This window comes from Protopterus annectens, chromosome 7.part0 (assembly GCF_019279795.1).
Source record: "Protopterus annectens isolate FY-2018-M chromosome 7.part0, PAN1.0, whole genome shotgun sequence".
Taxonomy (NCBI): Eukaryota; Metazoa; Chordata; order Ceratodontiformes; family Protopteridae; genus Protopterus; species Protopterus annectens.
The window spans coordinates 1,706,888,882-1,706,915,687 of NC_056739.1; the positions used below are offsets into that span (position 1 = coordinate 1,706,888,882).

The following is a 26,806-nucleotide window of genomic DNA, read 5'->3' on the forward strand; positions in this document are numbered from 1 at the left end:
TGTAACCTATAAACTTAATACAAATGCACAGAACTCTGTACCTTTTCAAATACTGAAGTCTAATCCTAATAGAAACAGTTGTCCCAGATTGAAAATTCCACACACAGGGTTTAAATGAACTGTACTTAAGGTTATCCATGCTAAGATGCATGGTATAGCCTGTGCTTGTACTTACACTGTGTTCTCATTTTTTGTCTAATCTTTATTCTTCTCCCAGATATAGAAATTAATTTCAATGCTTTCAGAAAAAATTAACTTTTAGCCATTGAAAGAAAAAAAATATTCTGTTTTATTGCCCTTTTATCAGCCCATCTCCATTGAAACATGATAACCAGATACACAGTTGCCTTCAGCTACAAGCTTCTCATGTTGCACTGTGAACAGTTATTTGCAAAAAAGAAAAAACATTTTACATTCAGTATTATTTTATTTACTTGCTTACACTTACAACCTGTTGTTAGATCAAGCCAAGGTCATTAATCCAGTCATTCCCAAAAGCATGTCAATTTTACTTGTATCATGGTACTTTTATAACCCATCCCTCATCTCAGTAACCCAAGATTACAGCCTATTGTCTTAAACATGCTTTTGCCCAGGCTTTCTTCTCTTTTTATATTGCATTGCCTACATTTCTTAAAACTAAACAAGAAGAAGAAAAAATGGTACATGTTTACTTTAGCATTCCTATAATGCACAAACATGGTGAAATGTTTTATTATATAGCATGCAGGATATGTCATGTTTTATAAAAATACTGATTAAGAAAAATATTTTTTTATTTACAGTTACCGCCTTCGTTCCTGTCCTCCTGTCATTAATGTTCTTCTAAACATTAATGACATGAAGTAGGGTATATGCTTTGGAGTCCCCTACAAAGTTAACAAAGCCAAAAAAAGTCCAGTATTTCCAGATTTTCTTGTTCAATCCTATTTCACAAACAGAGTTCCAAGATGTCTGCACATTGAGTAACAGCATAACTCAAACTCTCCTAGTGTGAAAACAAAAACTTAGCAGAGAAAGGCAGTGAATCTACATTTCTGTGTAAATTTCAGTAACTGGGTAGTACATGCACTGCCTGGATGCCAGGAAAAAAAAAGAAATACAGAGAAACTGAAGGAAAATAGGCTGCAAAAGACGACAAAAAACAATGACTGTGAAAAGTAAAGTAGCAGTTCAGCAAAAAGCAGTGCAAGCTCCAGACATGACTTCCAGAGGAAAGTGTAATGCGACTACACACATACCTGATTAAAATAAATGAAACACTGATGGAGTACATCAAATCAAACAATAAAAGGTGGAAAAATGGAAGACGCTTTAAACAGATATTTAGATAATGTGATAAAACTAGAAAACTCAGAGGTCAAAATGATGAAAAGGCTGCACAAGAAGAGATGTTTAAAAAAAATAATAAATTAGAGGATAGAGCATGTAGGGAAACCCTGAGATTTTCTGCTGTCCCCGAGAAGCTGGAAGGAACAGACTGTATTAATTAGATGAAAGCACAAATAAGCAACTGGACTGGTATTCCACAACAGGAATTTTTGATTGAAAGGGCACAATGTGTGTATGCTCCAAACCTGGCTATGAGAAAACTTAGATTTTTAATAGTAAAATGCAATCTTACCAGCAGAAGGGGTTGATTCTGACAAAATTGTGGCAGAAGGACAAAATACTAAAAGTGGGAGATAGCAGAGTGTTTGTGGAGAATGACTACTCATTGTACACCAGGCAGAAGAGTAAATGTATCCCATTATTCAGGGAATGTTGAGAAGCAGGTGTGAGAGTTAAACTGCTATACCCAGCTATCTTCAAAATATTCTTCCCCTGGAGGAACAAAATCATTTTTTGATGAAGTACATGCTAAGGAAGAAGTACAACAGTTTGTCCAACAAAAAGTGAGCTGTGAAACAGAAGAAGATTCTGCCCCTTGTTCTTTTGATAATAAAGACCACAGAGGGAGACTGTGCCGCTGAAACCTTTTCCAGTGTTTCAATGGAAAATCCATGAGAGAGGGAGAAACACACGAGTTGACCAGAAGAATCAAGAATACATTGGAAATGAAGCAGATACAGGGTTTCAGAGAAGGAGATGAATAGGAATAGAACAAGAAAATCTGGAAATATTGTACTTTCTTGGACTTTGTTAAACTTGAAGGGGACGACACTAAAGCATATGCCTTACTTCATGTTATTAATGTTTGGAAAAATACTTAGGAGATGGGAATAACTATTCAGATCATGTGCCAATAATAACTAAAATAAAAACAAAGGGGTAATGTAATAAAAATGAGACACTGGTGCTTTCCCACCTATCTACTGAAAAGAGAGGAATTTAAGGAATGGACAGTGGAAATTATTCAGGAACTGTTAGAAAAGATAAAAATTTCTTCTGAAAATATAGCTAGGGAATGGGATAAAATTAAAGTGGACTTCAAAAATAGGGTGGAAATAAAAGAAGGGGAGATATGGTTAAGAAGTAACAAGAATTATTTAGAGGGACTGACAAATGTTAGTGCTGCAATGTTACAAAATGGGGGAATCTCACAGAAGAAGAAGAGTAGCAACTGCAGAATGCTAAAGAGAAAATGAGGGATTACCTCTATAATATGCATGAGTTTAGAAAGATTGGTATTAAGCAGCTGTTTTTTGATCACCCTAAAACAAAAAAAAACTGTTAGCACAATGACTTGGACAACAGAAAGTAGAAAGGGCTGTCACCAAACTTAGGGAGCCTATAATGAGGTAGATAACAAAGGATCCTGTAGAAGTATTAGAAACATTTTGGAAATTCTATGAAAGTCTGTATAAAGCAGAGAAATGTGGAAATCAAGAAAAGAGGCTCATTTACTAACAATTAGGATAGCACAGGAGGACATGAGATAAAAATGGTGATGTATAACCAATCTACAGGAATAAATGGTATTCCTGTGAAAGTTGGGAAGCTAGGAGGGAAAAAACTGACAAACATCTGGAAAGTTTTGTTTAACAGTATTGTAAGAGGAGGAGAAGTACCAAGACCCAGGAAGAAAGCGGTGGTAGCTGTAATATTTAGAGGGTAAAGATCAAACAGATCTAGCTTTGTAGAGGTCCATTTCAATACTAAACCATAATTATAAAGTGTTTATGTCTATTATGGCTAAAGGAATACCCAAAGTGATGCTAAAATTGATAGATATGGATCATTGTGGTTTTGTGGAGGAAGGCAAATATTTGACAACATTAACAGAACACTGCTGATCCAGAGGGAAGCAGAAAAGTAAGGAAATACCACTGTTGGTGGGTCTTGATGCAGAAAAAGCATTTAACAGAGTAAGTTGAGACTTTATGAGCAGAGCAATGGAAGCATATGCATTCTCTAATGAAATTATAAGCTTCATTAGGAGAATATATGAGGGATCAGAGGCAAAAATTAAAGTGGATGGGGTCCTCTCTGATCATCTCTGCTTAAGCAGAAGAACCAGGCAGGAGTGTGCTTTCTCTCCTTTATTTGCATTATATTTAGAACCACTGGCAAAGAAAATAAGGGACTCAGAAATTCAAGGATATAATTTGTATGGTAGTCAAGAAAAGCTGGCTCTATTTGCAGATGACATTATTTTATACATGACAAAACTAGAAAAAGAGAGAGTGCTGTGGAACATATTGTGACAGTTTCATGTCTTTTGATGATTCAAAATTCATGAAGCTAAAACAAGGGCAGTAGCGGTAAACTGTGTACCCACATATGAATTTTATGTATAAAATATATGAATTGTATATTATATATTGCTATTATATATTATTGTATATATTATATTGTATATTATATTATTCATGTATATTATATATGAATTATATGAATAAGTATTTATGAGTATCGATTAAAATGATTCCAGTGTGGCAGCTAAAGATATGTAGGAAGAGACTAAACAAAAGCTAATACAAAAACTGTGAGCATGGAAGCTCTGTTATATTGATAGTAAAATACAAGCAGGTAAAATGCTTTTAGTCCCTTTTGTCTTGTACACATTTCAGGTATATTTTTATCAACCGGAGGAGACATAGTGGATAGAAATTAATAAAGAGCTGAAGCATTTTATCTGGGTGGGGAAGATAGCAAGAGTCAAGTGGGATAAGCTTATTCTTCCAATAAACAGGGAGGATTGGGATTACCTGATTTGAAGGGGTGTTTCACAGCAGCACAGTTAAGGGTCCTATACATAGCACAAGCAAAAAACTGTAATTCAAAGTGGAAAGAGATGATGACGAAACGGGGGAAGCTCAAGAAACAAGGAGAGACTGGGATCTTGGATGCAGACCTTTAAGGAGAATAACAATAATCATACAGAATATTATATTCATAAAGTTGTAGAACTAAGCCAACATGGGAATGGAGAAAGGAGAGTCTGCCGATAGGATAACTGCAATTAAGGATACAGACAATAGCAAGAGAGGGATGGAATTTATTGGAGAAAACTGGCAAAGGAACCAAGGTATTTTAAGCAAATAACTAGAGAGGGAAAGATAATAGAATGGGCAGATGACAAGAACTTATTTGGACTGCAGGTTAGAGAGTGCCCATACTCTGATATAAATCCTTGATAGGGAAGACAAAAATAAAGAAATAGGGGGGTCCTAAATGAAAGATCAGCACTGGTAGAGTTTTTAGTAGAATCTAGAACAGAAGTTGCTCCTAAGAAAGGAATAATTAATAGAGCATATAAAATATTGCATGATAACTATAAGAATCAATCAGAGGAGGATTGAAAGGATTGGGAAGAGAGATTAGATATGCAATTCACACAAAACAATGAGGGGATATGTCTATGTCTCAAAAATATGCAACAAAGTCTAGAAGATTTAGGATCTTTGCTTGGAAGTGTTTCCATAAGTATTTGTATGCCGCAAGTAGACTCTAAAATATTTTTCCTTGGGCAGACAGCAAATGTTGGAGGTGTGACGAGGAAGAAAGAGGTAGAGGTAACTGGGAACTTATTTTCTGGGAGTGTAATGAGTTGGCAGACTATTCCCTGCATACTGCTCTGTCAGAGATGCTGGATGAACAAATTAGTGTAACTAAGGAAATGTTTTTTTTTGAGCTATGATACTGAGTCTGAATTGCCTAGAAATAGTAAGGCCTTCCTGTGTCTAATTATGATGGCTGCCAAAAAAGCAATTACTAGAAAATGGAAATCAGTCTAAACCAACTTTACTATAAGTATTAAAGATAGTACTGGAGATAAAACTAGAATTGGGATCTTTAGAAAAGGGTAGGAACAAATTGCATAGGAAAAAATAGGAAATTTAGGATCAATACTTGCACAGTAGGAACAAGGTTTAAAAGAAGGCAGGAATTGAATGAACTATGTAATGGTTGACTGACAAATGATTGGATATATTATAAGTGATGTATAACGTTTGCAGCTACAGTTGTCAGCACAGTTTGTATTGTATAATGTTTGCCACTCGTACTTCGGTCACTATGAGGGAATACCTCAGGATTCTGGGTCTCATTGCATCTGCAATTCTTATGATATAACTGGCAAGACTCCACATGAGAAAGATACAATGGTATGTGAAGGCTTTTTGAACCCAGCACCAACATTCTTTCTCTTTTGAAATCCCAATGCTGGGGTTTGCCAGAAGGGAATTCACTTGGTGGAGACAGCAAATATTCTGAAATACAGGTCTATCCTTCTCCTTCCCTGTTTCAAAGTAGTTAGTCACCACAGATACCTCAGACTTTGCTTGAAGAGCAGTTTTGGGAGGGATAAAAGTGCATGGTGTGTGGGCACCAAGGGTAGATCCACGGACATAAATATAAGAGATGCTTTCCCTGATCAAGGCATTCAACTCCCTAAATTATCTTTGGTCCCTCAGACCTCTTTAAGTTGTTACAGACAATACCACAGTCATGTGGTACATCAACAAGTAAGGGAAACAAGGTCATACTCCCTTTGCGGACTAGCCATGTTTGCTTGTTGTATAGATTCAGTCTCACTTTGGCATCCTACATTCCATTAGAGCAAAACTGTGTGGCATAAGAGCTGAGCAGGACAAGGGCAGACATTCACGAATGGAAATTAGATGGGGGGGTCTTCCAAGATTTGATCCATCTGGGGGGGAGTTCCTCAATTAGACGTATTTATATCCTCTCTAAACAATCAGCTGGAAAGATTCTACTACAGGACTGCATGCAGGAAGGCATGGGCAGGAATGCCCCTGTGTGCTTTTCCACCCTTTCCACTGATATCCAGGGTAATTCTGAAGATTCAAAAGGAATAGCTTTCTCACAGACTGGGTCTACTCACACAAGATTAGTGGTGTTTGATATACCCCAACCCCAATCAACTTCAGTTAACTGCCTGGTTGTTAGGGTCTGAATTTCCTTTAGGCACCTATTTACTAATGATGTGCAGCAGGTACTAATGGAGGTAAGAAAGCCTGCTACTAGAAAATCATATGTTAGCAAATGGAAAAGGGTTATCTGATTTTGCCCTTTTTATTCATTCATTCTTCAACTGATGGATTCAGATACACTGTTTGGATCCAGCTTGTATGCTTCTAACAGATCTTCAACTCCAACACTCTTGAGCTCCTCCCTTTACCCATAATGCCCCACCAACCTAACATACCTCAGGTCTTATTTGTTGCCATTAAGCATCAGACACCGATCATTTCGCTCTCGAGTTCATGTAGTAATAGCTAGCCTTTTTTCATGAGTTACATTTTAGAAGCTCATTTTTATATCTATCCCTTTTCTCTTACCTCCCTTATACATTCTTTTTAGACCTATTACGAAGTTGCTGATACTCTTTTAGCTACTGGTTTCTTGGTACCTCTCTGAAGTACCATCGGTGGTATTATCCCTACCACCTTATTTTTACTCTTTAGAGTACTCTGTCACTACCACTGTTGGTGGTAGTTTCTTTCTTTTTTCTACTTTCTTTCTTAAAAAAAATAAATAAATTCTGCCCACTGTTAGTTCTTCTTCCTATGTAGTAATGGCCAACAAGCCAACAGGTTTTAAGAAGAACATTACCCGTGGGCATAAACTCCCCAATTCAGATGCCTACAGGGAATGTGTTTATTGTTTGGGACCCATGCACTTGGATGCAGATTGTTCCATCTGCTCTGGATTCAACTCCAGAGTTCTCACAGACTGCAGGAATAAGTTAGTTCTCAGGGGCTTCCTTCCCTCTTCCTCTTCTTCTTCTGTGGCTGGGCCTCAAACTCCATCCAAAAATGACAGACAAAGGGAAGCCAGACTCGGCGACTAAAGAAAATGAGTTGCAGAAGAGGTCCCTGGACTGTTGTTGTTCCTCCACTCCTTCATCGGATCCTCATACGAAAATACATAAAACGTCAGATCCAACTACTTCAGATCTGGCTGGTTCTAAAATTAGGCCTCCTCAGATCCAAAGTTCTCCGTTCCTTCGGGATCTGGTTACTTCATGGCTACCTTTCCCATTCTTGGAGAGATCTCCATGTAGGCATTCCAGACCTCCATCCTGCATATCATCTCTTAGGTCTTACAGAAGCTTATCCAAAGCCAGTGTGGATAGAATGATGAGAAAATTTATCAGAGCTTATATCCAGATTGGGGGTATTTCTGGCTGTGACTCCCAACAGATCCATGAGTCGACCTTTTTCCACTTCCACATTGGTATTGCCTTCTCTGATTCGACCCTCAGTTTTAGAGCCCTTGGATCTGAAAAACTTGGGGATGTCATCATCTGATCCAAAGACAGTCTGTTCTTTGACTCTGACTTCCCTGAATTGCCTGGCCTGAGTCTTTTGGAGCCAGAGGACTCAGAGCTGAAGCATCAGTACTGGGTCCGAGGGGGAGTTGAGATTGACTCCAAAGCTTTCAGCGCTGACTCTCACCCCTCTGGGCTTCAGCGCTGGGCAGCTCAGGTCTGACTCCCTCTTCTGGTAGAGTGCTAGTGGGGTTGCAGGAGCCAAAACAGGTCCTTTGCTGTCAACTTCTTTTTCCCCTAGGCATATTCTGCCTTTGAGGTCATGGAGAGGGCCTTCTTGTCTGGAGAAGGGACATCCCTGCCCTCCTTGGATCAGACAATATTGCCGCCTCCGGTTCTCAACCCTGAGCCTCATCTATCCCTTCCACTGGGACAGCTAGCCCAATTAAGTGTCCAGTCAGTCCCTCAGGACATCATCTCTTCTGATACTTCCCCAGGCCACCCTACTGAGGAAGCCCCTCAAAAGAGAAAATGTAAAAGAAGATGTCTAGATTCCCCTCAGGATTCTATCATGGAGGACACCGATTTTGATGAATGGGAGGGGTCCCTCAGATCTCCACCTGATGATGTCTCCTTTGGAGACATCTTAGAACGCCTGAAAGGAAAAGGTGGTTGGTCCTCCCATACCCCCTCCAAGGAGGAATCTGTGTTCCTGGAGTCTTTCGGGTCTGGCTCATCTATTTTTTGGGTGACCCCCCCCCCCTCAGTTGATGAACTCGTAGATTTTGTTTCTCATCAGGTGTGGAAGGAGCCAGATACTATAGAGATGATTCCTAAAATACCTAAAAAGATTCTAACCCCCCCCCCTGGAGTGGGCACAGCAGAGCAGAGGAGTCCCAATTGATGCCATGGTTGTGGCTACAGCCACTAAGAAAGAGATTTGGTAAGCATGTATATGCTTCAATGACCTTTGCTGTCAGGTCGCCGAATTATCTGGCACATTTTACAAGATTGCAAAGAGATTTAACCAAAGAGCTTTCCAAATCTCTTTCTGGATCAATGTCTGCTGAGGATCAAAATAGAATTTTCTTGGACTGGCCACACTCTAGTCTTTTTCTAATGCGTTCATGAGGCTCTAGTCCACGATTGGCCCACCAGTCTCCTTTATGCTCACCCACCATTACCCATCATCCCCAAATTTCTACAGAAAGCTTTCTGGTTGAAGAGTACAGTTATCCTCATTGTCCCCTTTTGGTCTCATCACATTCGGTTCCTCTTTCTTTGGCCTCATCTTCTACATCTGCCCTGGATACTGGATCTACCTTCAGACCTCCTGTCTCACCCAACAGGGATGAATCATCTGGACTTAACAGGCCACAAACTGAGCACATGTTTTTTCCATTTCCATTAATTGTTAGACAGCCCAGGCTCTCCTCCCCAGTACATCATTTTTATTTATTTATATCATATTTTGTTATCTTCTTAAAAAGCTTCAACTAGAAAGATTTACAAAATCAAATGGAAGAGATTTGTTTTCTGAGTCCTTAGCAAGGATCTGGATCCTTTTTCATCTCCTGTGCTATCTGTCCTTGAATTTTTGGCTTCAGTTTTCAGTGAAAGGTGCTAGGTTTTCAACTGTTAAAGTTGAATTGGCTGACATTTCTAATTTCCACCTGGGCAAAAATAACTTTTCTTTAGCTTCTCCTTACCTATGTAAAGCGTTTTTCAAAGGAACATTTTTACTTAGACTCCCATTAAAGAATCCTCTCCTCCTTGGGATTTAACTATTATACTTCAGGCTTTAACCCAGACTCCCTTTGAACCACCAGCAGATCTAAAATTTTTGTCTTGGAAAAAACTATTTTGTGGTTACTTTGACATCAGCTAATCGAGTATCTGAACTCCAGGCTCTGTCTTCTAAATCCCCTTACCTGGTTTTCTACAAAGACAGGGTGTCTTTGCAGCCAGTCCATCTTTCTTGCCTAAGATAGCTTCTGAGCCCAGCATAAACTAGGTCATTAAGCTGCCTGTTTTCTTTCCAAAATTTTCAAGTGATAGGGAGTGTATGTTCCATCTATTGGATGTGCATAGACAACTTTGTTTCTATCTCCATAGAACCAAAGACTTCAGGAAAACTGACCAGTTGTTTGTTTCCTTCTCTCCTAACAGATTGGGCAAACCAGTTTCCAAAGTTATATTGGCAGAAAGGTTAACTGATTGTATCAACTCTAGTCTGTGGTAAAAAATGATTATCCTTGCCTAAGCCTCCTAGAGCTCAGTCCATAAGGTCTGTGTGGCTTCTTCAGCTTTTTGGTCAAGGGCTTCCTTGGATAACATTTGTGTGGCTGCAACTTGGAAGAATTCTCACACTTTTGCTCATTACAAATTAGATTTGGTTTCCAGGAGTAGAGCGGCCTTTGACTCTGCAGTACTTCGGCATATCCTTCCATAAGGGCCTCCAAGGTTTCAGTAGCTGGGGACTTTGTCCCATCAGTTGAGGAATTAATGAAAAGGACAGCATCAGATAAAGATATGTACTCACCATAACATTGCATCTGTGATGTCAGTTTTCATTCTTCCTCATCTTTCTGCCCACCTGCCCCCATCCTTTGCTTCTGAAAGATCTAGGATTTTTTTCAGGAACCTGTATTCCATGTTTGAGCTCAAATGTCCTTTTCCCTTTTTTGCCTTTGTTAATTTCCTAAACAGGTTGTTCCTTTATTTATGGGCCAGTATGATCGATCTGAGATATGTTAGGTTGGTGAGGCATTATCGGTAAAGGGAGGAGCTTGAGAGTGTTGTATTTGAAGATTGAGGAAGAATGAAAATGGAGAACACAGATAGAACATTATGGTGAGTACATGACTTTTTTTTCTATTTGGTGCCAACAGCACAACCAGCACCCATTCGGGCTAGCCATTCTCTGTTTTTACAATATTTGTGTGAGTTACTGTCATATGGCCTTTCTTACTCCTCCATCAGAGTTCATTTATTGGCCATTTAAGCATGTTGGCCAATGAATCCTCCTCTTTCAAGGAATTGTCATGTTAAAAAGTTTTTAAAAGGGGGTCTTGAATAAGAAGCCTCCTAGAAAAGCAGTGGTCCCTCCTTGGGATCTTAATTCTGTGTTAGAGAAGCTAATACTTGCTCCATTTGAACTGGCTAACTTGAGGTTCTTAACATGGAAAACAGTTTGATTGACTGCTCTGACCTCTACAAGAAGGTTATCTGTGTTGCAAGCTTTTATGGTGAGTCAACCCAACCTCATTTTCCACAGGGATAAGGTTTCTTTGAGGCTTAATCCTTCTTTTATGCCCAAAATACTATCTGAGTTTACTTTAAGTGAGACAATCCATCACCTCATTTTCTTTCTTGAACCTGAAAATGAGAGAGAAGGGATACTCAATAACTTGGTTGACTACAGACTACTCTGGTACAATCTTGATAGAACTGTAGAAGTGATCATTCGAAAATCTACTGTTATGGCAAGTTTACTTACACAGCTGTAATAAAGATATGTATGGTACGTATACATATAGACAAAAGCACTTTTATTAATTGAAATTCTCAAATGTGGATATCTGTTTTGTTGACAACATTTTGGATGACAAAACAGATGAAGTGTGCAAGACTGACAATCCCCAGGATTGGGGAAAGTGCCCCTTCCCCTAGGAGTGTGCAATCTTGGAGTGAGTGTATAATTAGCAGGGAGTTGGGGTGGGGGTAAGGGGCCTCAACCTCCTGAAAAAACAGTAGTTTTCTTTTGCATGATCTGAGGATGTGCCTTGGAGTATGTGCTTTAGGCTGTCATTCTTTTTTAACTTTTGCATTTGATGTTTGTTAGTGTAGATACACACAGATATATATCTGCATACAAAAATGATGGCGTATAATATAGGAAATTATGATTGATGTCCATATATAATGAGATTGTTATGTGTTCAAGAAATAAATACCTACAAATACCACTCTTGTGTTTCAGTGTCGAGATGAATTTCTTGGAATCCATTCAGTAATGCATAATAAACTATGCTGAGATTGAAGATCTAATCATAATGCTTTGTAAAACGTGAAGAGTTTAGCTGTCGTGATGTATAACAAGTTAAAAGAAGAACGCCTAATGAGTGCAAAGTGTCTAAAAGCTTTCAAAGCTGGAATATACTTCACTCTGCCACACAAAGTGAAATAACATTGCAATTAACCAGCACCCTTGAAAGCTGTTAGATATTTTGCAATGTCATACAAGCAACATCAACAACACAAATATGAAAAACAGAGTGACCATCAGCTTTCAAAGCTGTGAGATGGTTTTGTATACAGTTAGCCGAAGGCTAATGTTTGCGTGGCAGCATGAGGCTTGCTAATAAGAAAGTCCATATGCAAGAACCTCGTTATTTTTTTCTCAGTTTAGGAGCATAGCCAACACACCATGTATTATATAGTCTTTATCTGTCCCAAATAAGCTTTAATAGACATCTTAACTCGTATATATTTGTTTAGAGACTCATCAAATGCTTAGAGAGTGAACTAGAATGTTAAATAAAAATAAGGAAGTTGATTGCAAGGGACTACCTTATTACAGAAAATATTAACACATTTATTGGTGGTTGCATAATGTGTTTCTAATGTATTAATTCCATTTTAATCATATAGACCTGCATCAACCTGTAAAACCCAGACACACTGTTACAAACTATGTTCATAGTAGTAAACCAAGGGTCTATATCAAAATATCGAAAGTTTACTTACCCGAACACCTAAATGCCGAGACATATTCCGCGAACCGCAAATACACCGAACACCCTAAACCGCGAAATTCAAAAACTCGAAATGTCATAGTTGTCCCATCCCACCACCCGCTACATACTACCTACACAAACTAAATAAACCACATACATACACTAAACAAAACCCTACTTCTAACCCTAAACCAAACCCTACTTGTAACCCTTCACTAAATCTTTCATATACCACCAAGTATGCACTTACCTTAACCCACACCCTAACCCTAAGGTCAGTAACTATTGCGCACTTACCTTACAGAGCAATAACACAGAAGAGCCAACCATGACGAATCGACGTTTTGGATTTCACGCTTCAGGACGATCGATGTTTTTGCGGATCGATGAAGACGTGTCAGCATTTAGGTGTTTGGGTAAGTAAACATTCGAGTTTTCAATATAGACCCGTAAACTAATATTAAGTCACATCAAAGTCTTTTGTAGCTCATACTGAATAAATTTACCAGTTTTAATCTTGCATAATAAGAATACATGAATAGTCCTGTAACCTTTTTATCCTTGGCTTCCCACCTTTGAAGGACCCTTCATGATGGCTGTACTGCCTGTGCCCAGCTGGCCCATTTGTTCCATGGGACCAAGATCCAGGCTTCCCATAGCTAAGCAAGAGCTCTGTAGCCCAAACATTTCCTCCAGCAGTAAAACTCTAGTAATAGGGAGCAGGTCAGCTTGCTGGTCCCATGGAGCAGTCTATTCTTTCCTAGGCTGTCTGTAGACTTTACCATAACTGCCTCATGTTCCCCGTCTCAGCAGGAAGATGCTTGCCAGATGGTGCAAGTCAACATGGTCACTACAGGTAGGTGATGCACCCAGCTACTGATAGTTGTCTCCAGTACCACAGACTTGGCAGTCTTCCTCCCCTGATGTTATGTGAGCTGGGATTGATTCCTCATGCTCATCTTCCTCTGTCCATTGTCAAAGATGACCATGCTTTTTATCAAATTTGGGATATCTGTGTTGTCAGTGCTTCATCCATCTACACCATGGGGCCAAGACAGTCCTTGTAATATTTATTTATTTTTTTTATAAACAAATCTTTGTATCTTCTCTAGTATAATTACTAATTTGCATGAGTGTCACTAAAAAGAAGCTGCATACTCAAAGCATGATCTTACACAGCTAACCGATACTAGCATTAAAATGTAAAGATTCTCCTGGAAAAGAAGTGAAAGACGGAGCAAAAGAGTTTACTTGCTTTTAACAACAGTAACAGCAGCATTCTGATTAAGCATCTTATTAGTAACTACCACTTTTCCAAATCTGTATATTTATCCAAATTGCCCAAACAGTAAGAGACTAAGTAATATTTAAATTTTTATTTATTGCAGGAAAAAAAATATTTTCCTCTTTTATTTGCTAAATGCCATTGATTTTTCTTTGGTTCACTTGTAAGTATCATTAAATTTGTTTTGCAGAGAAACATTGGCTTGTGAATAACTTGGAATACTACTGGATTTTTAATAATTTCCATATTTTCGCCTGCCTTGCTTCTGAAAGAAATTAAATCAAGTGGATCACATGTTAAACAGTGCAGATCATAGTGAAGAACCTTGTGAAATGCCATAAACTAGAAAATAGTGGCTAAAATGCAGGTATTATATTTAATGCCTTCTGATGTGTTCATGAACCATTTCTCAGTGTAAGCATGTACCTGTCCTAATGGAAATAAAATGTAATGCAGCATGGCAGACTGTCATTTTACCCCACATGCATAAAATGTTATGTTATCAGTCTCTTTCTGGAAATTCTTTGCAAAATCGTCAAAGAATTACTTGGACAGTTGGATAGAACATGCACTTGTCTTTATACCCTTAAGGATTGAAATGTAAATCAGTACTGAAATCGTTTTTTCCCCTTGCCATGATCAGTTTTGATGGCCATGTCTTTCCAGTAACAGAAGGTTCCGTTTTCTGGAGAAATATATAAGATTTTTACTTTTGATATAATGGTTGCTTAGTAGAGATTCAAGTCTAGGTATGCACTGCATTTTGTGCCATATTCAGAAGTCATATGCACTGAATTTCAGTGGAAGCCAAGTGTAATGTAGCATACCAACCTGTAAAGCCCTACATTTGATAGCTGCACATAAAGGGACATGTATTAATGGTGAAACTTTCAGGGAATTGTACTCGGGTAGTCAAGTACAAAATGCATTTTACTGCCATTCTTTCCATAAACTTTATATTTTATTTATCCACTTTGTTAACTGAGAGACTGTGAGTGGACATGATCCATTTTCAATGGGTGCCTGGAGAGAAAATCTTCAAAACAATTGAAACAGAAAACACACATTAGAATGCTGTATATTGTCATATTAGAAGTTGCACATAATATTAGTATGCAGCATCTTGCACTGTACTACAGATCACACTCACAGTAGGGCATAAATCATAGCAAAAGTCTACAGAGATAGCATTAATATAAGGTTAAATCACTTGCTTCAAACACGAACTTCACAAGTTATACTCGCCAAAAAATACATCCACTGAATCTGTGGGTAACATCAAAAAAAAGCATGGGTTGGGTAGGAAACTTGGCCTCCTGCAGACCCCACCATTAGGATCTTTGTGCCCTCATACTCACTTAAATATACTAACTCCACATTTGTACAGCCTGAAGGTAAGTGAAACATCTTGCAGGACTGAAATAGAGCTTGTACTTACTGCAATTTCACACTATAGCAGACAAATATAAAAATCTTTGGGGATTGCTTTTCTAAGAGAGTTAAAATTGGGTAAACTATCTTTGATGTGGCAGTTTTCATTGAATGGTAGATGTCTTGTGAGTTTTTGAATGGTATCCAGAGGCAAATTTGGAAGCACAGAGAAACTCTTGTAATTTGGATGTGAGAGAGTTACTTACACTGTTAAAGACTGATTAGCAACAAAAAAGACTGAGCAAAAGAAGGCTGTATTAGTAGTCGGGCATGTGCTGTGGATCAGGTAGTGACATGCTCTTTTGAATTTGTGCACCATTTTAGTGACATGGTGTTCTATCATAAGTATGGAGTCAGCAGCAACTACAGGCAATTTGTTGATATTTCAACTAGCTTAAGAGATGTAGAGATATGTTGTCTTTCTCACACAGCTTGAATTTAGTAGAGACTGCAGTCTGTCAGTCCCATATAGAAGTATATGACCTTCATGTTAATTCTGAGGCCAGATTTCTTCAGTCCATGTCTCAACTGTAAGGCCTTTATCACAGGAAATACAAGTTTATTTGACCAGATGCCATGCCAATACCCAAACTCAAATTCTACAAACATTTTCAAGGCAGGCAAGACCTGTAAGTCCTAGGGTGTATTTTAGGGCACCCATCCATTTGTCTAAGCTGTGATTGAGGGCCAAAATGGAATCACATTGCTTGCCAGGCAAGGAGAATCTATTCCAGAGCAGGAGGAGGCAATGTTTAATGAGACGATCTCTCAATTTAATTTTATTACCCAATGTAAATTAATATCTCTTGTTCTAGCACTGCCTACAGTATTTGATTTATCAAGGAAGAGGAGGTCTTAGATAACAGACATTGATGGCATGGAAAGTAAGGCACTGGTGGCTTCTCAAGAGCCTATATTGACACAGAGTACAGGGACAGTGAATTCAGCCTGTCCTGATAACTAAGATTTTTGAGACCTGAGATCCTTTTTGTTAGGAACTACTGTGTCTTTTCAAATATTTTTATGTGTCTAATTAAATATACATGCTAAAGAGTGCATTATATTCTATAATAGGTCTGTCCAGGCCGGGGTACACTGGAAAATTAGATGAAAAGCCCTTTGTGATTAATTGCGACTAATTATACAATTATATAGGTTTTTAGGTTTCTTTACACCGACCTGAAGAAGTCTAGAAGGACGAAAGCGATCTTTGTTAACAGTAGGTTATGAAAATAGAAATTGATTTTTACATGCAAAATGTATATGTATATATTTATATATATTTTTGATTGCCAAAGGAACTAAGGTTGATATATTTCCAGCCATGTAGTATATTGTCTTGGATAAAATCACAGACTTAATAATCTACTTAATAATTTGGTTAAATAAGAGGTACCACACATCATTATATAATTTTATTTAAAGTACATAAGTGTTATATATTATTATGACAGCTACTTAGTAGGGCAGGGCCAGCTCGAATGTCACACTGATGGGGGAAGGGATGTGAATTTAACATGTGTACCAATAACACTTTGTTTTACAGCAAAATAAACCACTCCCATGCCTGATAAAAAGTATGTATGAATTTAGAAAGCTTGTGAGGAAATTATATATTTTTGTTTTACTTGGATCGCTTGTCTGTGTACTTAATAAAGGATTTTCGACTGGAAACAGACTGCCTGCCTTGCTTGGATTACTTTTGAATACTTAGTAATGCTGTACAATTATATATTTTCTATTATTACTTTTTGTTTTGCTTTGTTTTGACTTAAGACGAGTTTACGTTCGCTACTTCTACTACTGTTGTCTGATCTGATTAATATACTGTGATTAACTAGAAATATATGGACTGAAAAACTACCACACAGAGAAGTTTCTTACATTGTTTTATATTGAACGATTTTCTGACTACAGTTGCTTCATAGTGACTGAAGGAGAGGGAATCATTGACCCAGGTGCCAAGTCCCTGATCACAGACTCACTAGTGAGTGAGGTGTCACTTATACAATAGATGATAGGAATTTCTTGTTTTCTAAAGAAGATGATATTGCATGTCTTAACATTTAGTTAGAACCCTTTTTTGGTGTATTAGTTAACACGTGTTGGCTCCATTTGAACGGTGTTAGTATTGTTGGTTGATTTAACAAGCTTGCAATCATCAGCAAACTTAGTCAACCAGAGATTCTTGTTGTCAGTGTATAGGTCAGAAAAATTAATGCTTAAAAGGAAAGGGGACAGGTTCAGAACTTTGAATGTTACTGATCATATTTTCTGTAACTGTGGAGCAATCACTAACTCTGTCAACATGCATTCTGCCCTTGAACCAGTTTGCAATCCATCTTACTACACAGAGATCAATGTTTTAAGGACATTAGCTTTTTAACAATACTGTCATGTGGTATGTTGTTGGATGCCTTTGCCAGATCAAAGTTGGCGATGTGAACAGTATGACCACTGTCTGTGTGTGACCTTTTCACAGAAGCAGACAAGACTTGACAGGCATGGCCTGCCTTTAACAAATCCAAAGTATTCTGGGTTGAGCCTAATCATAAATTAATGTTCTAGTTTATTAAGTCAGCAATATTGCATTCCATGGCTTTACAGACAGACTAGTAAGGTTAATAGAGCTATAGTTATCTGTGTCAGTGGTGAGACTACCCTAGTGGAGGGGCATCACTTTCACAGTGTGCCATGACTCAAGAACAACATAGCCTTTGGCAAGGCTTAGGTTGAACAATGTAAAAAGGGGATCAGCAAGAACCTGCTTGACACTTTTTATTAGACAACCCAGCATATTGCCAGGGCCCACCGAAAAGGTGTTTTTGGTCTTACTTTAGGGATATAATACTTTGAGATGGTAGTGGTTAGGATGTCTGGAACAAGGATGATCGTTTCAGGAGGAAACAGACTTATTTGCTTTCAATGTCTTGGATTGAAATTGGAGGTGCCATCTTGGTTTTCTGATTTAGCAAAAGGAGGACTTATAATTATCCGTAACCTCAGAAGCTAGCCACATTCATTGGCATGCTTTGCTGGTCTTTATAGCTGCCTTTAGTTTCTTGATGAAGCATTTTATATTCTCTTTGTGATGGGAGGTTCTGGCCTTACAAGGTAATCTAAGCAGCTTCTTTCTTCTATTTATATTATTTGTTAATATCTAATGGTAGCCCGGGCAGTTTGTTGTTGAATTTGCCACTATGTTTGTATTTGGTTCTGGTAGGGACTGGTTTGTCAGTGCATTTGTCTAAATAAGCATACAGATCTTTGTCATAGGTGGCTGCATATCCTGTATCGACTGTGGGGTTAACATGGGTGAGATTTTGGATTTTGTTGTACAAATGTAAAAGGTTTTTTTTTTTTTGCAGTCTCTAAAATAGGTAGCATTGGTTTTGGGGGGTGTTCTAAGGGTAAAGGTAACCAGTTTGTGGTCTGACTCAACTAATAACAGGCCAACCAGAGGCAAGGAACATGTCAGGCCTGCGTTTTTGAGCACTGGGTCCTAGATATTACAGCCTTTTGGCATGCCTTGGTAATCTCAGGAGGAAATTAAGAGGAGAAGAACAGTGCAGTATCTTCATACTGAATAATGTGGAACAAATGGCAGATGGCATAGTTTTGACAATTATAGGAAAACAAGGGGGGGGGCACGAAATGGACCCTTGGAGCACATGCAGTGATATGTGAAGAGAGAAGGATATGTAGCATGACCATCTGATTGGGCTTGTCCGTCCAGCCAGATAACTTGAGAACCAATTTAATGATCTGACAGAGACATTAAAGCTGGTTTCATGGTTAGTGATATTACAGGCCTTTGATAGGTCCGAAAAAGTGGCTTTTTAATTTAGTACAATTGTATTTATTAGGACAGTGGTTTATATTGGGCAGGAATGCCTTTCTGTTCCCTACAGTGGTCTGAAATAATGTTGGGATGTCAACAAATACATCTTCCACTAGTTTTAAGATGTACACAATATGGATATTGACCTTTATTGACAATGATCAGTTAATGAGCCACTAAATCTGACCTCCTATTTGTTTGAAACAACAGTTCCACTACTGTTTCTGCTTATTTTATCAAAGTTTGCACTGTTTTTTCTGTGTTTATATATAAGTTAACTGTGTTTACTGCACTTGCTAGTTTAGTTTTTGCTAAAAGTTAAAGCTACAGGCTAATACACCCAAGTGTACTAGCTTTTTGTATAATATAAAAAAAAATCATTATTCTGCTTGTCTGTAAAAAAACTTGAAAAAAAAAAAAAAAAAAAAAAAAAATTGCTTACTTTCCATACTTTAGTGTTCAGAGACCAGATTTTGCAGATCCCTGGCTTTGTCTTGGTTCCTTTTTTTCCCATTTTCTTGTTTGGTCAAGGGGGTGGTTCTTTACTCACTAGTGGGAGGGAGAGTACTGAACTGCCTGTTTGTCCTCAGAGGAGGTGTAAGTTAGTGGTAACTTGTAGTTTGTTGCCATTTTTTTATTTCATTTTCTTTCCAGCCCCCCCTGCTATAGCTATTTTTTCTTGGCTTTTCCAGGCTTTGAGAACCTAGCAACTCAGCTCTCGCTCCAGTGGTGTTCCTGTGTTCTCAGAGACAGAGAGACCAGAAGACCCAGAATTTTATTTATTTTCTTGGCTTTTCTTTTTTTTTTTTTTTTTTTTTTCGACTACTGTTTGTTTCTGCTTTATCAAAGTTAAGTTTTTTTTTGTTGTTTTTCTGTGTTACTGTGTTTACTGCACTTGCTAGTTTAAGTTTTTTAAGTTTTGCCTAAAAGTTAAACTACACACTCAAAACTATAGCTTTGATAGCATTGTCGAAAATTATAGCATTTATTGTGTTTTCTGCCTTTCTGTAAAAAAAAAAAAAAAAAAAAAAAAAAAAAAAAAAAAAAAAAAATATCCTCCTAAACCATACTTTCCAGATTTGCTTTTCCAGATCTTGGCTTTTGCTGAGTTTTGTCTTTGTTTTTGTTTTTCCTTTGGTTGGTTTTGGGTTGTTTTACTCACTAGTGGGAGTGAGGAGTACTGAACTACTGCCTGTACTGTTTGTCCTTTTTGTCCTCAGAGGAGTGGTTTTTTTAAGTTTTTTTGTGGGTCATTGGCCATGCCATAAATCAGCCGTTTTAGCGCGCGTAAAGCGAGTTGTTGCCATTGCACACTGCCCGCACTAGGTTTAGTCGGTTATTTAAACTATTAGGGCTACCTAAAGTCCACTCTTCAAATTTTTCTTCCCCTCCTTCCTACGCCTATACCTAATCAGCGTATCCCTAACTAATCATCCTATAACTAAAATCTCTACTTGACTTACTCTCTACTAATTCTTACTATTATAACCTCTTAAACTAGCACTATGTACCTTGATACTCTTATACTTGATTTCAGTACCTAACTAGCAGCCCCCATAAAGGAATCCATTCACCTGTCCTTTCCATTTATTTTTTTTTTTTTGTTCTGGACTTCTAGTATCTAGCATGTCATGCTCATCTGTGTTGTCTCAGAGTCTGCTCATGTGGGCTGGAATATTGAGGCAATGTTACAGTGCCCTCATGTTCAAACACAAATCTCCTCACTCCTCCACACAAAAACATCTTCTCTTGCAAGATGCAAACATCAATATGGAACTGGAGCTCAACCTCTCACTATAGGAAGCAGGAGACCATACCAGGGTACAGGTTCACACTAGCACACACCCAACCCAGTACATTACCATACTAACAACAAATCATACACACCAAGCAAAGACAAAAGAAATGCTCAAAAACACCTAAAAAACAAGCAGAGCCACAAAAACACACCACCAAAACAACACACCCAGAACACAACACCTGCAACACATAGACCTCACAGTCAGAGTGTCAAACAGAGTAAGCCCACACAATAAGTCACACAGTCAGACACACTGACCAGACACACTGATGTCATGATCAGACACTGGTGCAGACACACTCATGTCCGGATGTCAGAAGAGGTAAGGAAGCTGTCACAATGGCTGTCTCGTAGCCAGCAGGTTCAACAGACCTCGGCTCTCATCAGCAGTTCTTCACAGGGTCTACCAATATGACTCACGGTGTGTCTGCGACTACCAGAGAACACTCCATGACTATGTCGAAAGAGAGATTGCTTGAGCTCTTTGATTGCTGACCCAGGGCAGTATACCCTGCAGCTTGAGGAGCAGTCCTACCTTCACCACAAGAATGATGCCAAACAACAGAAGATGATGCCACTGAACAAATTTAAGGGGACTGGGGATATTTCAAAGGGGGATCAGTCTGTGTCTGCCTGATGACATGCTGGACAAGCCGCCCTGGGATACCAGGGCGGATTGCACCTGTCACTGGGGATTCCTCATTAGTTGGGCAAGGCTGCCACCCCCAATTATGCCTTTTAGACCACCCTTCAACACAAAAAACTAACCTACCTAGACAACAAAGAAAAATAAACTAAGGGTAATGCTGCTCAATGCCAGAAATCTCATCTCAAAATGTCTGCACTCGAGTCCTGTCTCAGTATGGAGAATGCGATGTCTGAAGGCTCCAGAAGAAACCTGGTAGGGCTCGTTTGAGCACCCCAGCCCATCAGGTTTTTTACCTCGTCAGATTACCGCCCCAAATCAAATCAACAAATTCCAAGGAGGGGGGTATCCATATTCATCCAAGGGACCACACCGGAGAAGGTAGTGTGAGCATGATGCATAGGAGACCATCAGGGTGCAATGGCAAACAGCCAACTAAGAGAGGCCACACATGGCATTCTAACCAACACCCAAACAAACTACAAACTCAAGGCCTTCTTCCTGAAAACTACAAACACTCACACCAAGGACTTAAATCTGCTAAGACTCACTGGTGGGTAGGTTCCTAACACAGAGCATTCTCACTACAGGTCAAACAAAGTACTACTTTGGCTACCTTTAAGGCTAGTCATGGCTGGATGGATAGACACATATTTACACCAGGGTTATTCTGTAGGGCCCTGCTTGATTTAGAACATAGCATTATTAAGAGCTTGACAAGGATGGAAAGAACTTTTAAGTTTGTCTATTTAAAGGTGTAGATGCCTAGATATCTTATGGTCTGTGTGATCTTTTGCCTAGAATTATTCATGCGTTCTCTAATATCCAAGGATAAGAATCTTCAGATAATATGTTAGTAGGTCTCAACCTCTTAAGAGTCCAACGTGGAAGACAGGCCCTAGCAATGTGTGACAAACAGTCAAAATGTGGAACACACTATTTTCGCACTGTGCGAAAACAGACCACTTCCATAGAGCCTGGCTGAAGTGCTCTTTCTGCCAGAAGTGTTAGGTTAGGGAATACTGTACATTTTGTGACAAGACTGTAATTTATTTGAAAAGTTACTAGAAAGAATTTGCTTCAATCTACATTTTCTTCACAGTAGTGCATAAAACTGCTCTCATCTTGCCTAAAAAGCCCATAATTTGAGTACAAAGTTAAGTACAAATCACTCTACTTGGCCAGCTCTGTATCCATGCCATTGCTTAAAGAGTGAGAATTTAATAAATGTGTTTACAAAAATGGTACCGTAGTGCGGTTCACTATCAGCGGTGGAACTTGGAGCAAGAAATCTGTACAAAAGACCAAAAATAGGGACAGATTTGTGCTAACGTGCATTTTCTGAAGGATATGAATTCTGAAACTGAAATGTTTGTCACTTTTTAGTGATTGGAATTCAGTGATTTGCCAAAAAAACACACATTTTATGAGGAACAAACCAAAAATTTGAAGCTAAAATGTAGACATTCTGCAAAAATCTGGAACCCCGCTCATGTCTGAGTGTATATTTAATCATTCCTACACTCTTCACATTCAGCCACTTACCTCTACCCAGTAAGCAAACAAAGCAGCTGCAGTTCCACAAGCCCAGTACTCCACCAAATGCACTCAGGAACAATAAATACATAAATTAATCCAAGGCAAGGGTATAGCTCCCAAGCAGCAACAGCAGTCAGTAGCCCAGCTACAGCATCATCATTACCATCCTAATCCAAGCAAGGCAAATTTCAGACCTTTTGTAAGCTCAGGTTGTTGGCGTTCTAGTGTACGATTACTGTACTTGATGCACTGCAGTGCCAGAAGTAACTCCCATTTAGCCAGCTCCTCCTCGTCCAGTCTCTGTAACCTGTCCCTCTTATCCACAATTAGAGCAAACCTTCAAGCAAATTTTCCTCTGCTGAGGAAACCAACACTGCCCATGATACCATGCAATCAAATGAAAACTTTTGACCATAACTCCAAATGTAATAATCTTTCTGTTCCTGCAATATCCTTTTTGAAGCTATTGCAGTGGTGTGAAAACTACTAGAAGTACATCGGCAGCATTCTTGCCTCCTCATTGGCTCCCTTTGCCTCAGGAGCAATTACTTGATTACCTGTGCACAGTGATGCAGATTAGTTGTAACTGTGGTATATGAGCCAATCAAAAATCACAAATGGAGCCACCACTGTTCACTTTTTGAACAGTGGGCTAAATCCATGTCAAATGCAGAGCGTTCTGCACAGTCTGGAGTACTTGTGGCTGCACAGAATGTGTCATGGCCGAAATGACTCCCATTTCCCAACTTTACATCCTTTCACAACTTTGTGATGATTTGCCAACATACGCAGTAGTCTGTTCATCAATTTAACCCACCTCAACTGTCTACGTTAGAGTCACTCCACCATATTTCATCCATTTGCACCCTTGGGAACACTCATAAATCACACGTTGCCCATATTTCATCCATTTGTACCCTTGGGAACACTCATAAATCACACGTTGCTGTGACAGGTATTTGTGTATCGTCGGGCTTGCACAACTACTTTTCTATTACTCTATTACTGAGTGGTAGCTGACTGGTGCATGCTTACAACTGCTGACATCTACATTCAGCTTGCTCCATTTTTACTTTTCTTAGACTTATGCTGTGGAGCTAATAAATGTTTTTGCTGATTTACCTTTGATTAAAGGCCCATAAAAGTTATGGATTTGTCTTTCTAATAGTGCGAGTAAGTTGGCCAGGCTTTCAGTCATTAATTGTAAATTATCACTTTATTTGATATGTTAGATTTATAAGATGAACGCTGATCATTACCACAATCAACAGAACATGCTGGAGGGACAGGTTCATAACCCAGAGACTGCCCTTGCTGTGGAATAGACTTTCCATACATGTCAAGCAGCACACCTCACTTGCCCTCTTCATGAGAAATCTTGATGAGTGGATGGGAAATAGTTCACCTCGGGGGACCACTCCAGTGGCTCTAATTGATAGAGGCACTGGGAACTAACGTCGGCGGCATGATGCCAGGGCACTTCTATGGGCTAGACTTGTAAAGGCTCCAGGGCCATTAGCCTAGTACACACCTATGAAACTAATCCAAATGAGGTCTAGGGTCTTTAGGAGCCTTGCAATACATGGGTTAATGCACAACAATAAAATGTGATTTAAAACATTCAGGATTTTGACAAATGTCTTCTGACAATTCTTTTGCACTACTACAGTGGTTCATGCATGTTCAAAATCTAGCAATGTGATACTTTTGTATATATCTTATTGTTTTTGTGTTCAGACATTTTCTCTATATTTGTTGCATATATTGCTTTATTATTATTTCACTTATAGACTTTATCACTATGTCACTTAGACTATTAGCATATTTTAGCTGACTGTAACTTTACTTCCTGGAGAATTTCTCCCCGGTCTCCGCTGAAAAAGTGGTAATTGTTACACAGTTGTACTTTTATGGTAATCAAAAAAAATAAACATATATTGCAGTCAGTAAAGCAATTTCCCTAGATTACTACATTTGGGAGATGAAAGGAGAAGAGTCCCAGAGTCCCTGGCAAGTTGTCTTAGCCTGATGGCATAGCCTGATCTAAACCTAGAGATAGAGGTGGAGATGGTGCTTATGTACAGAGAGCCAAGTTGCAGTTTCAGTACTTCTAGAATCCAACCCTTTCCAAAAGCCCATGGTTTAAGGCAAGGCCACGGTAAAGTGGATCTTGATCCTGCATGGAATAGTTTTTTTTGTGGTGAGTATAACAAAAGGTAATTAGGTTTAGACAGCCATTTGACAATGGTCTGTTTTGACGCAGATTATCCCTTCTTGCCTTCACAAGAAATGAGCAGTTGCTCTGAAGATGTAAAAGATTTAGTGCTATCAAGAATGTACCTGAATTGTCTGCGGACATCCAAGGTATGGAGTATCCTCTCTCCCTCATTTTAGGTTCAGTAAAGAAAATGAGGAAAATGGATAGTCTGACTTAAAGTAAACTCTGATACCACTTTAGGCATAAAAGGAGTAGTAGTTCTCAAAGAAATGTGGCAAATGAGATGGGGCGACATACCATAAGAGCTTGCAACTAAGATAGTGTTCTTCTGTAGGGCAGAGCAATCAATAAAACAGTGTTCCATGTTTAGAACCAGGTTAGCTGGTTTATATGGAGCAACTGTTAGCTTCTCTAACCCTCTGCACTTGTTTTTTAGTCATTTGTTAATTTAATTGCATTTATTTGAACTGTATTTGCCGTAGTGTTGCTACACACTCGGGTGTGCTGGCCTGCACTGCAATTTGAATTGTATTTACTGCTGTTTTAGCTGCTTTTCTGTAAAAAAAAAAAAAAAATTCTAAGCTTGTTTCCTGCTTTTCCTGTAACTAGTCAAGTCCAGATACAAACTTGCTGTATCCAGGACTGTTGGTAAGCTTCTGAGCCCCCCAAGCCTTTCTATGTTGGAGGGAAGCCTTCTAGCTTATCAGTGGGAGTGGTAAGCACTAGGTAGCCTATCTACCATGGGAAGAGTGGGTTTTGGCCCTGAAATTGTAGTTCATTGGCCATTTGGGCAGTTTTTCTATCTCTTTCTACTTTCTGGTTAAAAGCCCTTTTTGTGTTTGGTCCCCGCCTTTCCTATAACTAGTGTAGTCCAGGTACAGATTTGCTGTATCCAGGACTGTTGGTAAGGTTCTGAGCCCCCCAAGCCCTTCTGTGTTTGGAAAGAAGCCTTCTAGCTTATCAGTGGGAGTGGTAAGCACTAGGTAACTTATCTACCACAGGAGGAGTGGTTTCTGGCCCAGAAATTATAGTTTATTGACCGTTTGGGAAGCTTTTCCTTCTCTTTCAACCTTCTGATTTAAAAGCCTGTGTTTGTTTCCTGCCTTTCCTGTTACTAGTCTAGTCCAGGTACAGATTTTAGGTACAACTATTGGCTGTTTGAGCAGTTTTTTCCATCTCTTTCAACTTTCTGGTTTGAAAGTCGCACTTGTGCCTGTTTACCTCCTTTCCTATAACTAGCCTAGTCTGGTTACAGAGATGCTGTATCCAGGATTGTTAGTAAGCTTCTGAGCCCCCCAAGCCTTTCTGTGTTTGACGGAAGCCTTCTAGCTTATCAGTGGGAGTGGTAAGCACTAGGTAGTCTATCCTCCATGGGAAGAGTGAGTTTTGGCCCAGAAATTGTAGTTTATTTGGCCGTTTGGGCAGTTTTCCATCTCTTTCAACTTGCTGGCTTAAAAGCCTGTGTTTGTACTTGTTCCCGCCTTTCCTGTAACTAGTCTAGTCCAGGTACAGATTTGCTGTATCCAGGACACTTTGTAAGCTTCTGAGTCCCCCAAGCCTTTCTGTGTTGGAGGGAAGCCTTCTAGCTTATCAGTGGGAGTGGTAAGCATTAGGTAGCCTATCTACCC

General features: G+C 39.0%; 1 protein-coding gene across 9 annotated transcripts in view; it reads left to right on the plus strand.

Annotated features, from left to right (window-relative positions):
- The window catches only part of ANKZF1 (ankyrin repeat and zinc finger peptidyl tRNA hydrolase 1), a 450,598-nt gene that overhangs the window by 349,627 nt on the left and 74,165 nt on the right, over window positions 1-26,806 (plus strand). The window contains exons 11-12 of one of the 9 annotated variants that reach the window (XR_006365600.1): window positions 12,722-12,833; window positions 13,893-14,160. The exons of 5 other annotated variants lie outside the window; for them this stretch is intronic. The gene's annotated coding sequence lies outside the window, so the exon portion shown is untranslated. Of the gene's footprint in view, window positions 1-12,721; window positions 12,834-13,892; window positions 14,161-26,806 lie in introns of those variants that run through there. 3 more of the 9 variants (XM_044078231.1, XR_006365602.1, XR_006365601.1) reach the window with 3 other exon arrangements.